The 13427-nt window shown below is 36.8% G+C and overlaps 1 protein-coding gene and 1 pseudogene across 2 annotated transcripts in view; both read right to left on the bottom strand.

Moving 5' to 3' along the window:
• The window catches only part of TAFA1 (TAFA chemokine like family member 1), a 514644-nt gene that overhangs the window by 349527 nt on the left and 151690 nt on the right, over positions 1-13427 (bottom strand). The gene's annotated exons all lie outside the window — the stretch shown is intronic.
• On the bottom strand, positions 10332-10431 carry LOC115509492 (annotated as a pseudogene).

Genomic DNA, 13427 nt, shown 5'->3' with positions numbered 1-13427 from the left:
AGTATGGAAAAGAGATGGGGACCGTATTTAAATAGAAATTCCTATCAGAGCCTATGGAGTGACACAGCTTAAAAACACTTCCAAAACATGTAGACTGGGGACTTGTGAACTTTTCACCAAGCAAAACAACGTACAATGTATAAAACAGATGGAGAAGGATTTAGGATTTGCTCTGGTTCGGGTCCCTCTGCTCTCCTGGCCTCTCTCAGTTCCTCCACCAGGCGCTACCCTTTACCATTTCCAAAGACAGCGCCCTGAGGGAGACTGTTCCACCTAGGGTCTAACTCAAACTCCACATCTTACTCCACAATTATAAAATTACTTGTCAAATAGCGCGCGCGCGCACGCGCGCACGCGCGCGCGCACACACACACACACACACACACACACACACACTAGCAGTCAGAAACCTGAACTAGAATTCCAGCTAGGTTCTCCTTATTCCTAGTCCACAGCCGAGTACCACCATGATACTGTGCTGCCCAAATTGATAACTATCTCTACTACTATAATCTGAACCATCTCTACTGAGAGTTTTACGTGAAGCACGTTTCTTGACACACACACCGAGGACAAGGATTTCCTAGCTTTTGTTCCGGTTCCTGAATTAACACTGCTTCCGTAACCTCAATTACTACAGTTTTAATGACATTTTACTTAATTTAAAAGGTTCTTCTTTTTTATATATTACAGCTTTACTAAGATATAGTTCAATGCCATAAAATTCACACTTTTGATTTCACAATTCAGCAGTATTTAGTATATTCACACGGTTGTGCAAACATCACTGTTACCTAATTCTAGAACATGTCACCATCTCAGTAAAAAAAAAAAACCCATAACAATTAGGGTAGCAGTCACCCCTTACTCTTCCCTACCTCCAGGCCTTAGAAAGTACTATTTTCTGTCCCTATGGATTTGTCTATTCTGGCCATTTCATAAAATTGAATCCTGAATTATATGGCATTTTTGACTGGCTATGTTCATTTAACATATTATTTTCAAGGTTTATACATTTCTAGCATTTATCAGCACTCCATTCCTTTTTATAGTCAAATAATATTCCGTTGTATAAACCACATTATACTTACACATTCAGCAGTTGATGGACATTTCAGTTGTTTCTGCTTTTGGCTACCATGCATAATGGTGCTATCAATGGTTGTGTACTGGATTTTTCAGAGGATGTGCTTTCAGTTCTCTTAGGTATACAACTTGGAGTGGAATTGCTGGGTCACACAGGAACACTATGTTTAACATGTCAGAGGCCAAGTCTAAGAAGGTGATGTAGGATGACCCTGAACTCATCTCCTCCCACAAACACACCTAATTTAAACCTACATATAGAACAATTGCCCCTGAAGAACAAGTGACAGTGATTTCAACAACTTCTGTGCAACAAATGGTAGAGGGTCCACATAGTGAAGGGTAGGACAGATGGAGGCATGGTAACAGGAACCCTACCTCCATTGCAACAACCTAGAGTAGGGAGGGGTATCACTGAGGGGCCTGTATGCAGACTTATCCACCCTAGGGAATGGGGTGGGGGGGGGGAAGCATTTTAAAGGGCAACTAGACTGTAAGTGAAAGAAATCTATTTACCAACCTCAGAACATGTGCCAGAGACCAGGTAACTGCTGGAACTTCGTCTGGGGTCAGAGGCACTGAGAAGCATCAGTTTTTATATCCACTCCCCCCCCCCAACTATACCTCCAAAGTGGCCTGATACGGCAGCCCCCTGGGACCCTCCCATCCATGCCTACACCAGCCCCAGCTGTCTCACTGGGGCAGCCACAAAACACACACCTCAGAAAACCTCTGGCTCATGCCCACTCCAGGCCCATCCATCCTGGAAAGGCAGCCCTGGTATGGCATATCCTAAGACCTCCTGCAGCCAAAGCCCACTACAGTTTCAGCCATCCAGTTAAGATAACCCTAGCAAAGTATGCCTGATCAAGCGACCCCACCAAGGCAGCCCCAGTGCAGCATGCCCAGAGACCCCACCAGGCTGTGCCCACTCCAGCTTCAGCTGTTCTACAAAGTTGACTCCAGCAAAGTATGCTTTAGGTGCACCTTGGACCATGCCCATTCCAGTTCCAGCTATCTCATGAGGGTGGCTCCAGCAAATAGAGACCCAAGAACCCTAGTCTGTGCCCTCTTCAGTTCCGGCTGTCTTGATAGTGTGGCCCTGGAATGGCACACTCTGGAACCCCTGGATAGCACCTGTACCAGCCCCGACTGACCCACCAGGGCGGCCCCAATGCAATGCATCCTGGGACCTCCCCAGGCTACACCCACTCTAGCTCCAGCCAGCTCCCAGAACCTCTAGAATCACACAGTTTACAGAGAGGATGCTCCCAAACAAGGTCCCTCCTTCAAGACTGGGAGAGGTAGCTGATCTACTTCATTCACAGAAACAAACACAGGAAGTCAAAAAGAATGAGGAGACAGCGGAATATGTTCTACACGAAACAAGATAAAACCTCATGGGTGGGAAGAAACTACAGAAATGAACATAAGAGTTGAAAGTAATGGTCATAAAGATGCTCACTGAACTTGGGAAAAGAATGGAAAGAACACAGAACTTCACCAAAGTTAGAAAATTCAGAAATGAATCAACCAGAATACAATTGCTGAAATGAAAAATACACAAGAGGGAATCAACAGCAGATTAGAGAAGACAGAGAAATGGATCAGCAATCTGGAAGAAAAATTAATGGAAATAACTCAATCAGAACAGCAAAAGGAAAAACCAATTTTTGAAACTGAGGATAGTTTAAGAAACCTCTCAGACAACATCTAGCATACTAACAATCACATCACAAGGGGTCTAGAAGGAGAAAAGAAAGACGAAGAGGCAGAAAATTTATCTGAAGGAATAAGAGCTGAAATGACCCTAAACTTGAGAAGGAAACAGTCATCCAGATCCAGAAAGCAGAGAGTATCTCAAACAAAGGAACCCTAAGAGATCCACACCAAGATATGATTTTTTAAAAAAACGCAAAAGTTAAAAATAAAAGAGAATCTGAAAGGCAGCAAGAGAAAAACCAAGAGTTGTATACAAGGGAAGCCCCATCAGATTATCAGCTGATTTTTCAGCAGAACTTTGTAAGATTAGAATAAAGTGGCAGGATATATCTGAAGTGCCGGAAAGGAAAAACTTACATCCAAGAATATTTTACCCAGCAAGATTATCATTCAGAACTGAAGGACAGATACAGAGTTTCCCAGACAAAAACCAAAGAAGCTCATCACCACTAAACTGGCATTATAAGAAATGTTCAAGGGTCGTCTTTAGGTGAAAAAGAAAAGACCAAAACTAGAAATAAGGAAATATATGAAAGAAAAAAAATCTCACTACTGAAGGTAAACATAAGTAAAATATAAGTGTCCTAAGTGAAAGAGTATTTTCCTACTAAAGGTAGTGGATTAGCTACTTAAAAAGCTAGCGCAAAGATTAAAAGACAAAAATAGTAAAATCAACTAAAACTACATTAAGCGATTTAGGAATACACAAAACAACCAGATGTAAAACTTGACATCAATAATATGAAAGTGTGTGTGTGTGTGTGTGTGTGTGTGTGTGTAGAAAGTAAAAATGTAGTGCTTTTAGAATGTATTTGAACCTAAGTGACTATAAGCTTAAAATAGACTGTTTTATATAAATATGTTATATATATATGTTATATATGTTATATATATGTTATATATGTATGTTATATGTTATATATATGTTATATATATGTTATGTTATATATATGTTATATATGTTATGTATATGTTATATATATATATATATATATATATCATATATATACACACCTCATTGTTACCACAAGCCAAAAATCTACAATAGAAACAAAAATTAACAGAAGGAACTTAAATAGAACACTGTAGATAACCACCAAACCACATAGGAAGAGACCAAGAGAAAAAAGTAGCAGAGAAGAGTTACAAAAGCAACCAGAAAACAAGTCCAAAATACTACATACCTATTCATAGTTATACATACCTATTCATAGTTACTTTAAATGTAAATGGACTGACTGCTCCCAAAGATTAGCTGAATGGAAAAAAAAAAAAACAAGACCAACTATATGTGGGCTACCAGAGACTCCCTTCAAATCTAAAGAACACACAGACTGAAAGTGAAGACATGGATAAAGATATTCCAAGCGAAGAGAAACATAAAAAAGCTGGAGTTGCAATACTCGTATCAGATCAAATCAGACATTGAAACCAAGACTGTGACAAAAGACAAAAGAAGACATAGCAAATGATAAAGGAGTCATACAAAGAAAAGGACATTTGTAGATATTTGTGCACCCAATATATAAACACCTTAATATATAAGGTGTATATTAACAGACGTTAAGTACAAATTACAATAATACAATAATAGTAGTGGATTTTAATACCCCACTTATCATCAGTGGATAGATTACCCAGATAGAAAATGAGTAAGAAAACATTGGCCTTGGGGCACCTGGGTGGCTCAGTTGGTTAAGCGTCCAACTTCGGCTCAGGTCATGATCTCACGGTTCATGGGTTCAAGCCCTGCGTCGGGCTCTGTGCTGACAGCTCGGAGCCTGGAGCCTGCTTCGGATTCTGCGTCTCCCTCTCTCTCTGTTCCTCCCCTGCTCTCACTCTGTCTCTCTCTCTCAAAAAGAAATAAAGATTAAAAAAATTAAAAAAGGGGCCCCTGGGTGGCTCAGTCGGTTGAGCGTCTGGCTTCAGCTCAGGTCATGGTCTCACAGTGTGTGGGTTCGAGCCCCACATCGGGCTCTGTGCTGATGGCTCAGCGCCTGGAGCCTGCTTCGAATTCTGTCTCTCTCTCTCTGCTCCTCCCCCACTCATGCTGTCTCTCTCTTTCAAAAATAAATAAAAACATTAAAAAAATTAAAAAAAAGAATCAGTGTATGTCTATGAAAACCTTTAAAAAACAAAAAAAAAGAAAACATTGGCCTTAAGACATCAGACCAGATGGACTAAACAGATATACACAGTACATTTCATCCAAAAAACTGAAGAATACACATTTCTTTCAAGTATACCTGTAACATTCTCCAGGACAGATCACACCTTAGGCTATAAAACAAGTCAATAAATTAAAGAAAACTGAATCTTATCAAGCATCCTTTCCAACCATAATGGCATAAAAGTAGACATCAATTACAAGAAGAAAACTGGAAAAAAAATAAATGCATGGGGACTAAACAACACGCTATTAAACCAGGTGAATGAATATAGCAGAGTAAATCACAAAGTACCTTGAGACAAATAAAAATGAAAACACAACTTTCCAAAATCTATGGGATGCAGGACTCTGAAAACTCTGAGACTTTGATGAAAGAACAACAACACAAGTGAAAAAATACACCATACTCATTAACTGGAAGAATATTTTTAAAATGTACATATTACCTAAAGAATCCTACATATTCTATACAATTATTTTCAAAATACCATGACATTTTTAACAGACCTAGAACTATTATAAAATTTGTATGGAACAACAAATGACCCTGAATAAGCCAAAGCAATCTTGAGAAACAACAAAGCTGGAGGCATCATGCCCCCTGATTTCAGTCTATATTACAAAGCTATAGTAATCAAAACAGCATGGTACTGATATGAAAAACAGACACATAGATCAATGGAAGAGACAGCCCAGAAATAAACACACTGGACAACTACATGCAAAAGCATGAAATTGGACCACTATCTTACACCATATACAAAAATAAATTCAAATGGTATTAAAGACTTGAAACCATACCTGAAATCATAAAATTCCTTTAAGAAAACATGGGCAGGAAGTTTGTTTTAAAGAAATTCACCCAAGGATTTTATTTTCACCTAATACAGGCAGAAAGCTCTTGGACATCAGCCTTAGCTATATATATATATATATATATATATATATATATATATATATATATATTTGGACCCTTTCCTCAGGCAAGTGCAACAAAAGCTAATATAAACAAATGGGATTATATGTAACTAAAAAGCAACTCCACACCCAAGAAAACTATCAACAAAACAAAAAGGCAACATAGTGAATGGGAGAAGATATTTGTAAACCATACATCAAATAAGAGGTTAATATTCAAAATACATAAAGAAGTTATACAACTTAATAACAAAAACACAAATAATAAAATATACATATAAATTTAAAAATTTTAAAAAATTAAATAAAATAAATAAAATATGGACAGAGGACTTGAATATACAGTTTTCCAAAGACATGCAGATTGGCCAATGCATACATGAAAACATGCTCAATATCACTAATCATCAATGAAATGCAAATCAAAGCTACAACATAATATTAGGCCATGCCCATCAGATAGTCTATTATCAAAAAGAAAAAAAAATAATATGTTAGCAATGATGTAATTAAAAGGGAATTCTCATCCACCGTTGGTAGGAATGTTTAATAGGTGCAGGCACTATGGAGAAAAATAAGATTCTTCAAAAAATTAAAAACAGAACTACAATATGATTTACCAATGCCGATTATGTTTTTTTTAATCCAAAGAAAACAAAAAAAAATCTATCTCAAGAGATATATACACCACTGTGTTCATTACAGAACTATTTATAATAGCCAAGATATGCAAACAACCTAAGTGTACATTGCTAAATTAATGGATAAAGAAGATATGGGATACATATATGCAAGGGAATATTATTCAGCCATAAAAAATGTAATGTTGCCATTTGCAATAACATGGATGAACCTCGAGAGCACTTTCCTAGGTGAAGTAAGTCAGACAAAAATAATACCATATGATTTACCTTATATGTGGAACCTAAGAAACAATAATAAACAAAACAGAAATACACTAATAGATATAAGATACAAATCTGGTGACCAGGGTGGGGAGGGATAGGGAAGGTGGCAAAATAAGTGAAGAGAATAGAGAGGTGCAAACTTACAGTTCTAAAATAGTTAAGTCATGGGGATGTGTACAACATAGGGAATATAGTCAGTGATATTATCAGAATTTTGTATGGTGATAGATGGTAACTGGAGTTATTTTGGTGATCATTTCATACTATATAAAATTATCAAACTATTTTAATGTACAGCTGAAATAGGTTACTACATGTCATTATACTTCAGTAACAGTAATTTTTTTCCACAAAAAATGCCCAACTATTGTCCTAAGTGGCTGCACCATTTTACAATCCAATCAGCAATGCCTAGGTGTATGAGGCTTCCCGTTTCCCTATATCCTTTCTAATTCTTGTTTTTATCATTTTTATTTTAATCATCTTAATAGGGGTGAAATTGTGTTTCATTGTAATTATTTCTATTTCCTGAATTACTCATTATTTTGAACATATTTTTATGTGCTTATTTGCCATGTGTAAGTCTTCTTTGGAGAAATGTTTATTCAAATTCTTTGCCCACTTTAAAACTTTTTTTTTATTGTTGAGTTAAAAGGGTTTTTTATATATTCTAGACACTATACATTTATCAAGTATGTAATCTGAAAATACTTTCATCCATTCTGGATCTGTATTTTCTCTCTTTTTTTTTAACATTTTATTTATTTTTGCAAGACAGAGAGAGACAGAGTGTGAGCGGGGGAGGGGCAGAGAGAGAGGGAGACACAGAATCCAAAGCAGGATCCAGGCTCTGAGCTGTCAGCACAGAGCCCGATGCAGGGCTTGAATTCAGGAACCGCTAGATCATGACCTGAGCCGAAGTCAGATGCTTAACTGACTGAGCCACCCAGGCGCCCCTGGATTTGTATTTTCACTTCTTGATGGTGTCCTTGAAATACAAGTTTATTCATAAGGGTAAGTAATAGTTGATAAAATTGAACTCAACATTTCTTCTTTCATTGCTTGTTCTTTCTGTGTCCTAGCTACTAACCTACTGCCTGAGACAAGGTCACAAAGATTTACTCCCATTTTCTTCACACTGTTTTATAGTTTTAGCTATTACATTTAGTTCTGTAATCCATTATAAAGTATCTTTTCATATGGCGTGAGGTAGGGGTCCAACTTCATTTTTTGCATTAACTTATCTAGATGTTGAATAGACAGTTGTTTCCCCACTGAACTTGGTTGGCATCTCTGTCACAATCAGTTAACTGTAATGTAAGAGTTATTTCTGGATTCTCATTACTATTGCATACACACAGGATATATATAAAATATATATAGCATAAGGATGAAAATTCTGTTATATATATAATAATAATTTCCATCCTCATGGCAGAAACACATGATCCTGTTTTGACTATTCTAGGTTCTTTGCATTTCTATATGAATTTTAAGATCAGCTTTTCAAAATGTAAAAAAGTAATTGGAATTTTGACAGATTACATTGACTCTGTGGATCAAATTTTTGTCTTAACATTAACTCAATCATGACCATATGATCTTTTAAATTAACTGTGACATTTAATTTTTTCAGCCATGTTTTATAATTTAGTGTATACGTCTTGCACTTTTTTAAAGTTTATTCCTATTTTATTTTGTTGCTAATAAAAGTTTAATTGCTTCTTAATTTTGAGAGTCTCCATTACTAGTATATAAATATACAAAAGACTTTAAATTTTTTTATGTTTATTTTTGAAAGAGTGAGCATGAGAAGGGGAGGTACAGAGAGAGAGAGAGAGGAGGACAGAATCTGAAGCAGGGTCCACACTGTCAGCACAGAGCCCAATGTGGGACTCGAACCCACGGACCATGAGATCATGACCTGAGCTGAAGTTGGGTGCTTAACCGACTGAGCCACCCAGCTGCCCCCATAGAAGAGACTTTTTTTTTTTTAATTTTTTTTTCAACCTTTATTTATTTTTGGGACAGAGAGAGACACAGCATGAACGGGGGAGGGGCAGAGAGAGAGGGAGACACAGAATCGGAAACAGGCTCCAGGCTCTGAGCCATCAGCCCAGAGCCCGACGCGGGGCTCGAACTCACGGACCGCGAGATCCTGACCTGGCTGAAGTCGGACGCTTAACCGACTGTGCCACCCTGGCGCCCCTAGAAGAGACTTTTTGATAGTGACCTTGTACTCTAGAATTTTGCCAAACTCATTTATTAGTTCTAATAATAATTTATTCATTCTAAAAGATTTTTAGTGGACTCCACTGGATTTTCTAAATCAAGATCATGGGCATCAGTAAATAGAGATATAGTTTAACTTCTTCCCAATGTGCCCAATCTGGATACATGTATTTACTTCCCTTTTGTAATTTCCCTGACTAGAACCTCCAAAACAATGTTGAATAGAAGTGGTGAGAACAGACATCCTTTTTTTGTTACTGATCTTAGAGAAGGAAGCATTTCTTCTTTGACCGTTAAGTGTGCTATTAGCTGTGGGATTTTTGTGGACCTAATTTATTAGGTTTAGAAAATTCCTTTACATTCCTAGTTTTTAGTTTGTTTGTTTGTTTTGGAAAGGCTATTGGCTTTTGTCAATTTTTTTTTTTTTTTTGCATCTACTGAGATGGTCATGTGATGTTTTCCATTAGTCTATTAATATGGTCTATTATACTGATTTTCATATGTTAAACCAACTTTGCATTCTAGGGAAACATTCTACTTTGTGATGGAGTATAATCCTTTCCATATATTCCTGGATTCTACTTACAAGTATTTTGTATGAGGATATGTCTATATTCATAAGGGATATTGAGCTTTGTCTGATTTTGTTACCAGAACACTACCAGACTCAGAATGAGCTGGGAAGCATTATGTTCTCTTTTATTTTTTTAGAAGGCGTTGCGAACCACTGGTGTTAATTGTTTAAGGTTTGATCATCAATGAAACCATCTTGGCCTGGGCTTTTCTTTGCAGGAAATTATTTGATTACTAATGTATTATGTGTGCTTGTTACAGGTATAGTCACATTTTTTCTTCCTTCACTTTTAGAAATTTCATTCTAGGAATTCGTTTAATTTGTTTGCATAAAATTACTCAGATTATTTTCTCATTATTTTTATTTCTGTAATATCATTAGTGATATTCCCTTCTTGACTCCTTATTGTAGTAATTTGATATTTGAGTCTTCTCTCCTCTGGACCAATCTAGGTAAAGTTTTGTCAATCTTGTTGTGTTTTCAAAACACAAAGTTTTGATTTTCTCCCATGTTTTTCTATTATCTGCTTCATTTTTTTCTACTATAATCTTCCTTCCTCCCTTCCTTTCTTCCTTCCTCACTCCCTCCCTCCCATCCTTCCTCCTTCCCTTCCTTCCTTCCTCACTCCCTCCCTCCCTTCTTTCTCCCTTCCTTCCTCCCTCCCTTCCTTTCTTCTTTCCTTCTTCCAGTTTAACTTGTGCTTATTTTTCTTGTTTTGTTTTGAAATATGGAACACATCACAAATTGGCACGTCATCCCTGCACAGGGCCATGCTCATCTTCTCTGCATTGTTCTAATATATGTGCTGCCAAAGTGAGCATTATTTTTCTTGTTTCTTAAGTGGAAGATTAGGCTGTTAGTTTTAAATGTTTCTTCTTTTTCAATATAAGTATTCATTGCTATACATTTCCCTCTAAGCAACTCCTTTTTTGTAACATCCCGTAAGTTTTAGTATTTTATATCTTCATTTTTATTTACCACAATGTATTGTGTAACATTGGCGGTTTTCGTCTTTGACACCTTGACTATATATGACTATGTTGTCTAATTTTCACCTATTTGTGGATTTCCCCAATTTCCTTCTGTTATTTCAAATTTGATCACCTTATGGTCGGAGAATAAACTTATGATTTTTATCCTTTTACATTTATCAAGGCTGGTTTTATGGACTTATATATGGCTTATCCTGGACTATGTACCACATGTACTTGGGAGAAAAATGTACATTCTGTTATTGGTTGAAGTGCCGTATAGATGCTTCTTAAATCTATTTTTTAAGCTTTCTATTTCTGTGTTATTCTATCCATTATTGACAGGGTGGTATTGAAGACTGAAGTCTATCATTATTGAATTATCTATTTCTTCCTTGGAGTACATCCCTACTACCTTCTAGGCTTCATGATTTCTGATGAAAAGTGATGTTAATCTTTTTGAGGAGGCTTGTGCATGATGAGCTGTTTTTCCTTGTTGCTTTCAAGATTTATTTTTGTATTTTGACAACTTGAACATATGTGTAGGTGTGCATCTCTGTGAGTTTATCCTGTTAGGAATTCAGGTTTTTTTAATTTAAAAATATTTATGTCATTTTTTCACTATTTTTTCTGTTTCCCTCGTTTTTCTTAATTCATTTATCTATATATCTGTACATGTAATGAGGTTCCCACAGATTGAGGTTCTGTTCATTTTCTTCATTCTTTTTTAAGAATGGTTTATTCTTAAATAAAGAATATTCTTAAAGAAAGGAAGGGAGGAAGGAAGATTATAGTAGAAATCTTGGACTAAACTGATCTATATTCAAATTTTCTTTGTTCTCTCTTCTGCCAGATCAAATGTTTATTCCCAGGGATCTTGTAATTTTTGGTTCCATTGCAAATGAGATTGTTTCCTTAATTTCTCCTTCTGCTGCTTCATCATTAGTATATAGAAATGCAACAGATTTCGGCACAGAGATATCTTGTGACTTTACTGAATTTATGTATCAGTTTTAGTTGGATGGGGTATTTCAGGTTTTCTGCAAAATGTATCATGTCATCTGCAAAATGGTCTAAGTGTTACTTTTTCCTTACCAATTTGGATGCCTTTTATTTGTTTTGCTTGTCTAATTGCTGTGGCTAGGACTGAGGGTAGTATGTTGAATAAAAGTGGTGAGAGTAGACATCCTTGTCTTGTTGCCGACTTTAGGGGAAAAGCTCTGAGTTTCTGATGATGTTTGGTGTGGGTTTTTCATATATGGCATTTATTATGTCAAGAACTCAAAGAACTTCTATTTGCCTCTTTCTTTTATAATGTCTCTTTATTGACAATTTGGTGAGACATTTTTCTCAAACTTTTCACTCATCTTTAGACCTTTTATTAAACACTTTTAATGTAGTTCACTCAATGCTTTCTTTTTTTTCCTCACTCAATGCTCTTAATAGCTTACTTACAGTCTTTGTTTATGAAGTCTGACATTTGTGCTGGCTCTGGGATAGTTTCTATTGACTGGCTTTCTTCCAGGGTATGGGACATGCTTTCCTCTTTTTTTGTAACCTGTCATTTTAAATATATAATCTTGCGATTCTGAAAAGCATGTCCTCCCTGACCCCATATTACTTTCCTCTTGCCACTGAAACAAGTTACCACAAATTTAGTGATTTAAAACTATGCAAATGTATCATTTTACAGCTTTGCAGGTCCTAAGTCCAAAATGAGTCTCAACAGGCTAAAACCAAAGTGTTGGCGGGACAACATTCCTACCGGAGGCTCTGTGATTGAATCTGTTTTCTTTCTTTTAAGGTTTTTCTAGTTTCTAGACACTGCCTGCATTCTTTTACTGGTGGCCCTATCACTTCCTCCAAGTCATTAGCAGCTCTTTGAATCTTTGCCACATTTTATCCCTAGGAGAAGAAGTCTTCTTCCTCTCTCTTCCACATTCAAAGAGCCTTTAAATTGGAAACTAGATAATCCAGGATAATCTCTTCCAAGCCAGCTGTTGGCTAATTTAACTCCTCCTTTTCAGGTAACAGAACAGATTCCTATCTCCTGACCATGAGAACTTCTACGTCTTTGGGGAGGAGGCTTTACGGTGCCTCCCACACCTCCACAACATTTGCTATTGTTACTGGTGATGGTTCAGTGAATTTTCCAGACTAATTGTGTAATGTCTGAATTGTGTGTACATGTGGCCACTCACATCTCTGCTTGAGGAACTTAATTGTCAGCTAGTGAATGGTTAGAGATTTCCTTAAATAACTGGAACCAGTAGGTATCCCAGTCTTTGCTGAGTATCTGTATGTTTTAGGACATGGCTCCAGTGTTCTGGCATTTTACAACTCTGAATTAGCTTTCCACTTTTGCCCTGGACTGAGTCTCAATATGACCCACAGATAAAACACAGTTCAGGACCTTCTCAGTTTATTTCTGACATGGGCACAGCCCTGAACATGTGTGTTACTTCTGGGCTTTTATTCGAGTATTTAAAATATGCTGGAGCATTTAAAACGTTCCTATGGACAACTTATTTCTCAGTTCTTCCTTTTAATTTTTTTGGTCAGCACTTGTATCCCTGCCTCAGGATTAAATCACTGCAGCTGACTGTTTTAACACTCGGGATAGGCTGTTTGCACAGACAAATCTGCATCAGACTACATAAAAGAAAGCCCTAAGAATTGGTTTTTTTCAAGGAACTACTGGATAAGAAAAATAATGAAAATACTCCAGGGATCGGGCTGTTGAGAGAACCCAAACTGTTTTGCCCTACCCAGCGCCTCACAAACTGTTGGTTTTGACAAGTAGCATGGTTGCGAGGTTATCGGTTTCCACAGCTACTACCCTGCCT

This window comes from Lynx canadensis, chromosome A2 (genome assembly GCF_007474595.2).
Source record: "Lynx canadensis isolate LIC74 chromosome A2, mLynCan4.pri.v2, whole genome shotgun sequence".
Classification (NCBI taxonomy): domain Eukaryota; kingdom Metazoa; phylum Chordata; class Mammalia; order Carnivora; family Felidae; genus Lynx; species Lynx canadensis.
This window is presented reverse-complemented; position numbering and strand designations above follow the sequence as displayed.